The following is a 12,469-nucleotide window of genomic DNA, read 5'->3' as shown; positions in this document are numbered from 1 at the left end:
CGGATATACATAGATCCGGTACGCTCCCGTAACACAGCTCCATTAAGGAGCTAGCCCGACCATCTCGGGAACGATTTATATGGCCACATTAAACCTTCAGGCCATCCCTCCCTCCCCACCCCCCAAGTTCCATGAGATTAGAGAAGCGGGATTCGCCGCTCGAAGGTGATGTTGACAATTGGGTTTGGATAAGCTATATATTGCGCTGGCAACCTGAAAAGGCTGCGCTACACAACCCCTTGAATCTGGTATTTTAGTCGCCTCTTACGACAGGCATACCTACCGCGGGTATTCTAAACCCCTAAGGTTATTTTTATGTGTTCGGGCCTTAAGGTAGCACATCACTCAATCCTCGTGTTCCAATGGTACATGAACCAGATACGGATAGAGATTTAATATGCAAATACAACAACAATGTCATCCATATGGTTCACATTGTTGTGAATTTGCATGTTAAATCTCTATCCGTATCTGGTTCATGCTTCATTGGAACACGAGGAATGTGTTCGCATTGATAGGCCATTTGTCGTTCGCGCATCAATAAACCGCATAAACAAAAGTTTTGATTCACTGTATACAACTGTTATCTTCTGCTTTTGCTTTTCTTTATTTAAGTAGTGGAATTAGCTGGCAAACTTTTTATCGAATTGCATACACCTACGTCAACTTATTTCTTACACTTTGAGGAAGATAATTGGACTTGGTAAAATCAATCCAAAATTAGGACGTGTGACACTTCCCATACGAACCAGATATTCAATATGACACATTTTCTGACTACAAAATTTTGGCACTACCTTTCTTTACGGGAAGTAAATATGGAGTGACCTGTTCGAAATGAGAAGAAAGGGACCACTCCAGTCAAGCGATATGGTCGATATTCGATGAAAGAAGAGGTAAGAGGAGATGGTGCGACGTAGGAACAGAGAAAGGCACAGACAAAAGTAGAGTTAAATTAGTAGGAAAGGGATAGGGAAAAGAGATTTAGAGGGAGAGGAACAATGAAGGGGGGGGGGTATCTATTTGACGTAGACCAATGTTAGACCTAGTACACATGTAAGGAGATTACCTTAATTTGTTTAAGTAAATAAATAACTACATTTCCCTTATAAATCTTTCTCTTCGATAATCGGTAATTATGAACAAATCTTAGAACTTCCAATTTTTTTCATAGACAAAGTACAATCTCTAATTTAAAACACAAAATAAAAGGGAAACGTGAAAATGTTATAGCTAATAATCTAGTTCCTAGGGATAGGATACATGTAAACGCGTAGATTATCTATTGAGGATTTACTGTAGAATAGTGCATGTGTAAACGTGGTCTTTTTTTGGCATATCCTTCATATAGATTGGGGTCTAAGCACTTTTGGAAAAAAGGAAGAGAATGCGACTATTTCGGTATAAACTCAATACCATATCGGGAGTATATCGGGACTATTTCGTTTATATCTCCGAATTTTTTTGGACTATTTTGGTAATTTTTTTGGGTTCATTTTGGGATCATTTTGGAATTATTTTCCGAGCGTTTTTGGGGACCGAAACTATTGCCTAATATCATTTCGCAACTATTTACGGATAGTTTTGACATTATTTCGGGTCTATCTCCGGATTTATTCGGGTTAATTTTAGGATTATTTAAGGGATAATTTTGGGACTACCTTCGAATCATGTTCGGTTTATCTCCAGAATCTTTTAACATTGTTTTCGTTTTCTGTAAGCGACTTTTTCGGAACCTGTTTCGGTTTTGTTTTCGGGGACATTTCTTTAGTGGTTAGCAAGACTATCTATAGACAATTGCAGTATTATTTAAGTTATCTCGCGACAGCTGCAAAATCATTTTGAAACTGTTTCGTGATTGTTTTGTTTTTGTGCCGCTTTAGGGGTAGTTTTAAAGATCATTACAATTCTGAGTATACTCGGCTTAGACCACTAATATTTGGTATGTGGACTTGATTGCGGTTCAATCGATTAGGGAAAAGAGGCCATAACTATCCCACAAATGTAACCAAATATTTTAATTCAACGGAATTTTATGTTTGATTTCCTTAGTATTTGTTATAAATCCACCATTCGTTTCTATGATTTCTAGAAACAGGGAGTTGTCCCAATATTTTACATTTGCAAAATTTCACGAGCGTACGAGAAAAACAAATAAATCTACATAATTTATAAGTCATTTTGAATTTTGTGTTTATTTTTCGACCGCAGCTGTATATGAATGTATGTATGTAAGTTGGTCCATGTAAACAAATAATTAGTTGTGGTGAAGAAAATTTAGTTTGTACTTAAATATGCATATTAAATTAGAGGTTGTTACAGTTTTTTTATGTAGTTATAATGTAAGCATGTACGTATGTATGTAAGTGGTAAAACTAATATTGGTATAACTATGTATGAAAATCAGTATGATATAGGCGATCAAAATTATTTTATAAAATTTGAAAAGCATGATAAGATTAAGATATGGATTAGAATAGAAGAATTTATGTTACAAATACTAAAAAAATAAAACTGCTTATACGAATGAGTCCAGTTTAAAAAAAAATTACTGTCTTTGTTGATTATGAAATACCGACTTTGTATGATTTCAGCTTATTAAATTTTTTTTATTTGGTCAAGTTTACTTTTGAACAAATATTTTTTTTAAGTGTAACAAAAGTATATACTTTTACAAATGTATAACGAATTTCTTCCCTACTGAAACTTTGCCAAAAGAAAAATGTAGTGAACAACAAAAAAACAAACGTTGCTTATTAAATATAGAATATGTAGTTAAAACGAGTAAAAGCTAATTTAATCTTACCCACTTTATCCATGTATATCTGGACAATCACTATTGAGAGTAATAACATTGCAGTAACCACAAATATTGTATACCATTTTGTATTTAACAAGCAAAATTATAAATAATATTTAAAACATCGAAAAAATAGAGAATTCGAAATAAATCCATAAACATCACTTTTTTCACAGATATTTTCAATTTCTTAAGTAGAAAATATATAAATTAACAGTATAATTAAATATCAATATAACCGGAACAATAACAACTAATTCAAATCAAATAGAAATAATAGTGCATTAAGGAACAAACCATACACTCGTCAATTAAGTGATATATTATTAAATGAAATTAAATAAATAATCATTAATGATTATTTGCTTAGCAATGTCGGCTACAGTTCGTAATTCCAAAAACATAAATATACTGTATTGAATTAAAAGATTAAAAAGTTAAATGTACGCAAAAACTGGAAACAAAAACCTTGGAGAGAATTCTTGTTCTGTGAAGTCTTCATGGTTTATTCCTTCATTCATTTATATAGTTTTTGATTTGAAAATATTTTTCATTTAACCATTTTACAGAACAAGAATTTTTTTTAAATATATGAAAGTAGTATGTATGTATGTATATATAAAACAAGTAAATAACAAGTAAAACTAAGCCAGTTAACATTTTTATAATTTATACATATAAATATGTATGTACATAAGTGCATTATTATTCGGATGAGCCGAAACATTTTTTTTGGGGGGTGTTATATATCTACAACTAGCTTAATTTAAAAAAAAATGTATTCGTCCGTGAAAGGACAAATTTAACAAAACATGTAAGGGCCTGTCAACATAACGAAACGAGGCAGTTAGTTACGGAATGTGGGAGATACAAATGTCAACAAATATAAATTTCCAAAAAACGCGGGTTTCTTGGGTCAGCTTCTATAGTGCAACTGAATTAGTATTAAAAAAAAAAACTTCCTCAGAACATGGAAAATATGTATATAAGGAGGTTTCCTTGTTAGAAGAAGACATTTCTATGTGGAAACCCCATTTCCGATTTGAAGAACAAAAAAAAAACATGTTTGAGTATACCGCTCGAGGGAGGTACTTTCTAGATCTCCAACATTACTTAGTATTGTCCATGTACAGAAGTCGGACAGTAATTGGATCGATTCTACCACAGACGCTATGAGCTTCCTTTTAGATACGCACTTTGCCGTAATCAATGATCAGAGGATGTTAGAGTCTAAAGGTGGCCAGGTCAAGAGTTATAAAGCTATGGACCGAGGTTATATAAATAAGTTTTCAAGAGATGTTAAGGTAGTTTTTATCAGTAAGAAGGTAAAAGCTTCCCGCTCTAAACTGAACGATTTAAGGCCGATTAGACTGTATAATTTTTTATTTCTTTAAAACCCTACGAAGGCTTATGGAAGATCTCCCCAGCGGGTTAGAGGGTTATAATATACCCGCGCTAGGTATGCGTGCCGTAAGGGGCGACCAAAATACTAAATAGATTCAAAGGGGTTGTATAGCGCAACCCTTTCAGGTTGCCAGGGCAATATTTAGCTTCTCCAAACCCAATTGCCAACCTCACCTATCCGTGGCGAATCCTGTTTTATTAACAGCCCGAACTCTTCATGGATGTAGGGGGTGGGAGGGCGGTATGGCCTAGAAGGTCGCATGTGGTACTAACAAATCGTTCGCGAGATGGTCGGGATTGGTACCGGAACGTACCGGATCTGCATCCGGAAAAGGACCATAAAAAAAAAAAATATTTTCTTTTTATTTTTTTATTAATTTATAACAGAATTTTAACAAAAATGTAAGTAAAACTTGTTAAGAAACGTAGAAGGCTTGATGATGATTGTTTTTTATATGTTTCCAGGTCAAAAACAACATGTCGATGTCGATGTCCTTGGACGTATTTGCCCCGCAAAAGTATCTAGCACATACTTGAAAGCATCCTTGTTAAGTCGAAAGTTTTTTTTGAACCTAAAAAAGAAAATAAGTCATTAAACTTTACCACTTTTAAGTTCAATTTCTTACAATTCGTCACTCATCTCAAATGGATTACACAAATTTCGCAATATTTGCCTTTCCATTATCGCCTGGCAATTTTCGTATGCGTTGCTTTCCAACTCCAAAAATAATGCCGCGGCTATTGATTCCATTATAATAGACAGCTATAATTTGTGTCTGTTCGTTGAGTCCAATTATATGCCAAAGCAAGCTGCCGGCGTAGAGGAAGGTGAAGCGAAAACGTAAACAATCCTTGCGGAAAGAATAAATAAACCGTTATAAAGTATTTTAGGCCAGTGCAATGAAATTAGCATCCTTAAAATACAAAAATGTCAACTATATTCGTGCAGGAATCCGTTTTAACAAAACGTGGTGGCCACGGCAGGGAATTGGCCAAAAGAACGACAAAAACGCACTTACAATTATGAAAGCACTTCACTCAAAAAAATATAACACTGCGGCAATATATTCTGTTGCTTTTTTTTGTACAAAATGGCGTGGATAATAAAATATAAACGTTTTTCAGTGTTTTTTTTACAAATTTTCATTAATTTATTTTGTTCCAATGTTCACACATTCCGTACCAACAGCTGATTTCAAAAAATCATTTGCTCTTCCTCTTCTCTTCACGATTCCGTCGTAATGCAGAATACCAAACTTCGATTAAAGCGGAGCGTAGAACGGGAACGTAATCGAAATGCAGAATAGGGGTGATTATCTCTGGAGGTGAAGCACTGAACTAATAGCCTTTGATTCAAATGTGGACTACACAAAGTCAATCCCTGAATACCACAGACTTCTCAGTTTAATGGCCCTGGATAGAGGAATGTTAAACGCAACTTTAAGCTTATGAACTGGCCAGGGGTGGTACAACCGTCGGCGGCATCCCAGAAAACAATCCGGTAGGCATACCTATAGCCGCACGGAGCTTAGCAAAAACATAGGCAAATGGGCATTGGTCAGTACTTTCCACGTGCGAGCTATCAAGGCTAGTTTGGGCATCCTATGACAAAGGACATCAAAAAACTCTATTGACTTTCAATAATTCGACGCTATCGTCCCTGGTATTAGCCCTTACTGTACAGTTGTTCAATTTCAAAATTAGAAAATAATTTTACCTTATTAGTACTTATATCTGCATATGTATATGTGACGTATACAACCATGATTGAATCACATGAGGTTTTATCGGAAGACAAAGTTTTTGATAATTACGAGCATTTTGCTCCCAAATTGAAATGACAAACAGTGTGGCTTCTTTGCAGATTTATGAAAAATAGAAGAATAGAAGAAGTAGAAGAAAGAGGTCAAAATTTAAAATTACCTGCCAAGTACTAAACCGCGTTATTCCTTAGTATCATGCACTCTCTTCTGTTAAATTGGCGAGGAGAAATGCTGCATTATTTTTACTTTATACAGGTTTCCGTACGAGTCCATATTGGAGCCTAAACAAAAAATGTGCTAACAACAACGAATACAACTAAATAAGTTGATATCGATGACGACAGTGGGCCTAGAATATACCCTCGGAGGGTATGCCCGTTGTTGTTTTTGCTGTTGTAGCGATAAGGACACTCCCCGAAGGCCTTGGGGTGGGTGTGTTATCGAGTTGATGGTCCTTTTCCGGATGCAGATCCGGTACTCCGGTACCAAGCCCGATTTGTTATGACCACATGCCACCTTCTAGGCCATCCCTACCTCCCACCCCCTAGATCCATGAGGAGTTCGGGGTCGCCAGAGCCTCGGCTGTTAATGAAACAGGATTCGCCACGGATAGGTGAGGTTGACAATTGGGTTTGGAGAAGCAATGTATTGCGCTGGCAACCCGAAAGGGCTGCGCTACACAAACCCCTTGAATCCGGTATTTTAGTCACCCCTTGTTGTTGTTGTTGTTGTAGCGATTAGGTTACTCCCCGAAGGCTTTGGGGAGTGTTATCGATGTGATGGTCTTTTGTCGGATACAGATCCGATACGCTCCGGTAACACAGCACCATTGAGGTGCTGGCCCGACCATCTCGGGAACGATTTATATGGCCACATTGAACCTTCAGGCCATCCCTCCCTCCCCACCCCCAAGTTCCATAAGGAGCCAGAGCCTCGTCTGTTACTGAAACGGGATTCGCCGCTCGAAGGTGAGGTTGACAATTGGGTTGGAGAAGCTATATGTTGCGCTACACAACCCCTTGAATCCTTTTATTCACCCGTCGTACGAGGCGATTAAAATACCCAATTGATTAGAGGGTTGTGTAGCGGAAACCTCTCCATGTGCAATTTATACCTTCTCCAGCCCAATTGTTATACTCACCTACCCGTGGCGAATCCTGTTTTTTTAGCAGCCGATAGTCTAGCGACCCCAAGTTCCCCATGGTACTAGGGGTGTGGTGCGGGATGGCCTAGAAAGTTCAATGTGGCCATATTAAATCTTCCCTGGATAGATGGGTTTATACCTTAACAGCCAAGGGAAAAATACGGTTCTCTAAATCGAGTTCGTTAGAACAATATACGTATATCCCCATTAGCATAAACCCCTAAGTTGTTATTCGCTTAAATATACATACATACATTGAAAAACGAATTAGCGATATGCGTTTAAGTGTGAAATATGTTAAAAACATAAAATAATTATGGATTTAGAAATATGTAGTTATGTATAGGATACAAAATTCAAAAGTTAATATTATTAAATTTGTATTGATAAAATCATGAATAGAAGAAAAGTCAAATTAGCATTTTGTTTTAATTTTTGTATACGTAATTTAAAAGAATGGCTATAATATTGCTTATTAGTAAGTAAAAATGGAACAGAAATGTCATTCGATATTAAAAAACTTTTTTTTTATTAAATTATAATATCAACCCAAGGCAAGCTTAAATACTATTATATCAAAGGATTTTTTGTAAAACATACATTTAAAAAAAAGTAATGAGCTTTCTCGGCAGAGCTTCTTTTCGAATTTGCAACGTGCAACCTTTTAATTTTTTCTACAAATTGGTGGAACGGAACCAACTCCGGAGGAGGCATCTACAAGGTATTTTTGTTGAGAAGCTTTTTATGGCATAGAAAACTTTTACGGCAGCCGCCAGAAATGGGTATTTCAATTGAAAATGTTTCGTTTTATGTTAAATTAAAATACATCAGACTCTGTGATGAAGAACGAAGAATAAAATCATCGAACCGCGCAGAAGGGCAGGAAAAAAACTAAGTTTTTGTCTCTCATTTATCAGCCGAAAAGCTCCGTATGGAAAAGATCAATAAAAATATTTGTACCTTCTCAATTATAATAATTGTTATTCCCGATTCTCGTTTTTTTTAATAAGCACCTTAGTTTATTTTAATTTTTGAAATTTTTATCGTTTTATAAAATAAAAAAAACATGTTATCGATATTATACCGTCAAAAAAGCTCTTTAGGTATAATGTGCGCTTTGTTGAAATATTTTTATTTGCAAAATACACGAATGTATGTATATGTATATAGAAATGCCACTAAAAATAATACAATTAACTTTATAAATAAAATTTCCATATTGTTAATTGAATTTAAAATCAATATATAGGTACGTAATATCTAAAATGATTATGTAGATTTAAAGAGAATTATATATGTATGTAGGTACCTATCTACATAAAATATTGAATAATGTTAGCAGTAAATTAATTGTATTTACAATTATACATACAAATATTTATTTGTTACAAAGAGTGTAACAAACGCAAAGAACAAAACATGGTTATAAAATTAAAATTATATAACGACAATAACTACACTTTTTATGAATTGCAATGTGAAGCTTGTTTTTTATAAGTAATACCATTTTATACTTACATAAATAATACAAACAAAAAATTATTTAAAAAATGACAAACATACATTGTAGCAGTAACTGTTGGAAAATATTTTAAAAATTTATTCAGAAAGTTATTATAAAAATATTTTAGTTAAAAAAAATTTAACACTTTTTGTTTATACATTTTTTAGGTGAAGTTGAATAACTTCTATGTTTTCCATATAAGAGATCTTGCGAAATATCTAAATGGAGTATTTTTATCTATATATACCAGAACTGTTTGTTCTGCAATCCTTAGCATCGATGAGATGCGATTTTCGGCTTGTTAATTCTTGACAGACCAAACATATGTTGATGCGGCACTTGTGACTACTTTCCGCCAATTAAGTTTTTTAAATATATATTTAGGAATGGGATATGCGAACCGTACTGCAGTCCATAGCAAAGATGTAGTGAAGTGTAAAAGTGAAATCGAAGAAATATAAAATGCGGGTTTTACGCATGATTCAATCACAAGAGGTTTGCTCGACTGACAAATTTTTTGTCAATTGCAGCCATTTTGCTCCCAAATCGAATTGACATTCGTCAACTGTGTTGTTTCTTTACGATTTTTCGAAAAATATTAGTAGTAGAAATAGAGAGCAATCAGTTTACAAATACCCGATAATTACTGAACTGCATAATTCATTAGAACATTTATTTTAATTTTATGATGAATTTATTAACTATGCCATGATCTATTAGTGTGGCTAAACATAGGTTTTATGAAAAGTACGGACACCAAGGAATCGTGCACTTTCGTAATCCTATGAACATACGAAACCTAAACCAATTCAAAATTCGTCGTTCAACGTGAAAAACTCGACTAGTAAATCGATTTCCGTAAAAATGTCATTAGTAAATAATGAAGATGCCATAACGAAATATGACTACATTGAGCATGTTAACTTATTCGTTCCGTATGTTCGGAACATTCATCTCCATTTAAGAATTTGGGGAATCGGCCATTTTCTTTTATTTTTTTTGTCAGTTCATTGCAGCTGCTGAGTAGAGTATCACCCCATGTCGGTTGCCTGTTCAAAATCGTGCTATCTTAAAATATTTTTAAAAAATTTCCCAATAAAAAGGAGAATAAAAAGGTGAATACTCCCTATGTAGCAGGACCGCACAAAAGCTTAACTCTCCTGTCAAAGTCAAGGCCGGAATATAAAGTTCTAAGAAAATAAGCCATTTTCTTTTATTTTTTTTGTCAGTTCATTGCAGCTGCTGAGTAGAGTATCACCCCATGTCGGTTGCCTGTTCAAAATCGTGCTATCTTAAAATATTTTTAAAAAATTTCCCATTTCAAGATTTATCACAAAAACGACCTATATTAGAATTAGATTGAAGAACGCCCTATCTCAGAATGCTTTTCATTAACTCCATCTTATGTCAAAATGCATTGAACTTATGCTCTTATAGGGAGTTTTTGAAACAAATTTTGATATAGTGCATTTTTGAATAAAATTCTAAACGAACATAGGTTTTTATCAATTCACGAAATTTTTAGTAGAAAATGAATTATTTCCTCCAAAACCTGTTGGCATATACAGATTTTTCAATTTGGGAGTGTCAAAGCTTTGTCATCATTAAAGAACAATCCTCTAGAATTGGGTTTTACGTTTGTTTTAAATAAATAAATAGTTTTATTTGGTAAACAAAAAAATGTATGAATATAACAACAATTAAATGTTTTCAATAATAAATGTGATATTCTTATTCATTTGAAGCATTTGGCATTGAGCGCCTTGTATGCTGATATGCATTGCATCAATATATGGGGGAAAAAATTCTTTTATATTCATAAATTCATATCTCGAAAACAACGAGTTTTGGATAATAGGCATTTAGCCAAGCTGAAATATGAACTTTTAACTCAAATAAAAAAAATTTTACCAAAAAATTACCTTTTTTGAGATATTAATTTTTAAAAAAAGTCATAAATTTTTACTAAATACTAAAAAAATTTGTTTTTAACTATATCCTATTGTTTATAAATTTATATAAAAGTGAATGTAATAACGAACATTTCAACAAGAAAAAATCATGAGGATCGGTTGATTTTTGACAAAGTTATTGACAGTTAAAAAATTGCCGATAAACTCGAAAAAAAAAATTTATGAGGCAAAAAAAAAAGACGTGTTTCATTATTCTGACCAAAGAACATATTAAAATTTCATCGAAATCAAAAATCATGTCCCGCGCGGGCCGGTTGTCTTGAAATGGAATGAGCTTCATAGATGCTGCAATATGTGGGTATTTTGGAAAAGCCTTATGGTCTTTTGCTGCAAATGCAGCAAAAAATTTTTTTTTTATTTTTTTGGTGTTTTTATTTTTGTCGTAAATTATTGAAAATAAAGTTTTTTTGATTTCAATTGTTACATGGGCAATAGCACCATCAAGCAAAACGTACTAGATTTTTGACTCCATTCAATAAAGCAATAATGAGATAATTAGGAATTTGTGTTTTGAATATTGTGCTTAAATGTAGAAAACTTGACTAATTACTTCGTTAGCCCTCTGTATGAAATTGGTATACAATTTTATAATAAAACTAGCAGACCCGTCAGACGTTGTTCTGCCCTAAATTTGGTCTATCTGCATACATTTTAATAAGCTTTTTCTCTCTAATTCTGCCCTCCCCTCTTCACTTCTTTTTAATCATTTTATTCACTCCTCCTCCGTCTTTTTCGCTTCATCTATCTCTATTTTCGTCTCACTATATCTCTTTCTCAGTCCCCTTATCGTTCCCTGTTTTCTCTTCTCTCAAGTTTTTCCCATTCTTGTTCATCTCTTATTGCCAGTCCCAGAGGGTGGTATGTATTTTGTTCCAGTCCCATTCCGAGCTCCAGTCCCACTCCGAGTCTCAGTCCATATCCTAGTCCTAATCTCATTCCCAGCCCGTAGGATCGTAGATACTAATATAGGCAAATTTATATACCAACTTTCAGGCAAATCGAATAGGACGTATGTAAATATGTATGTGGGTATTATCAGTTCATGCTTTTTTTTGGCTTCGCATGTATATTTATCAGTTTTGCCAGGTTGATGCGACTAAATCGAATATCACAATGAAAATTACTTTAAAGCTCTGAGCAACAGCTTTCATTTGATATCCATATTACACACACATTCTAGGGGTATCCGGGTCCACGTTTTGGCCTATATCTCGAGACCCTAGTCACCAGCGGTATAAATTACTCTGTACTAAAGCACACATCAACAGCTTCAATTTGATACCTATAATGTAAAAACACATCCTAGTGTTACCCTGATCCACGTTTTGGCCTATATCTCAAGACCCTAGTCACAAATAGATATGAAAATTTCCCTGTACTAAAGCACTCATCAACAGCTTTCATTTGTTATCCATATTCTATAAACACATTCTAGGAGTACCCGGGTTCACATTTTGGCCTATATCTCGAGACCCTAGTCACCCACGGGTACGAAAAATACGCCGTATCAAAGTACTCATAAACAGCTTCCATTTGATGCCCACATTGTACAAACATATCCCAGGATTAACCAGGTCCACGTTTTGATCTCAAGACCCTATCCAGAACGGGATAAAAAGTATCCTATGTCTGTCTCCTGGTTCTAAGCTATCCCTCCACCAATTTTCAGCCAAATCTGTTCATCCGTTCTTGAGTTACAAATAGTGTAACTAATACCACTTTCGTTTATATATATACATACATCACATTAGAAACTTCAAAAATAACAGTATTGCTCCACTATTTAATGGATGTTATTATACAATCTACAAACTTCAATCACTCTGTCTATTAAAAAAAGCGCATGAAAATCCGTTGCGTAGTTTTACAGGTTTAAGCATT

The 12,469-nt window shown here is 34.2% G+C and overlaps 1 long non-coding RNA gene across 1 annotated transcript; it reads right to left on the bottom strand.

The window, feature by feature from the left end:
- Nucleotides 1-4,594: 4,594 nt before the first annotated feature.
- On the bottom strand, nt 4,595-5,368 carry LOC137246823 (uncharacterized). Its single transcript, XR_010951711.1, has 3 exons — nt 5,224-5,368; nt 4,831-5,055; nt 4,595-4,776 (listed from the first exon to the last, which is right to left on the bottom strand). It is a non-coding gene; the product is annotated as an uncharacterized lncRNA (long non-coding RNA).
- Nucleotides 5,369-12,469: the final 7,101 nt, after the last annotated feature.

This window comes from Eurosta solidaginis, chromosome 3, assembly GCF_040869045.1.
Source record: "Eurosta solidaginis isolate ZX-2024a chromosome 3, ASM4086904v1, whole genome shotgun sequence".
NCBI lineage: Eukaryota > Metazoa > Arthropoda > Insecta > Diptera > Tephritidae > Eurosta > Eurosta solidaginis.
This window is presented reverse-complemented; position numbering and strand designations above follow the sequence as displayed.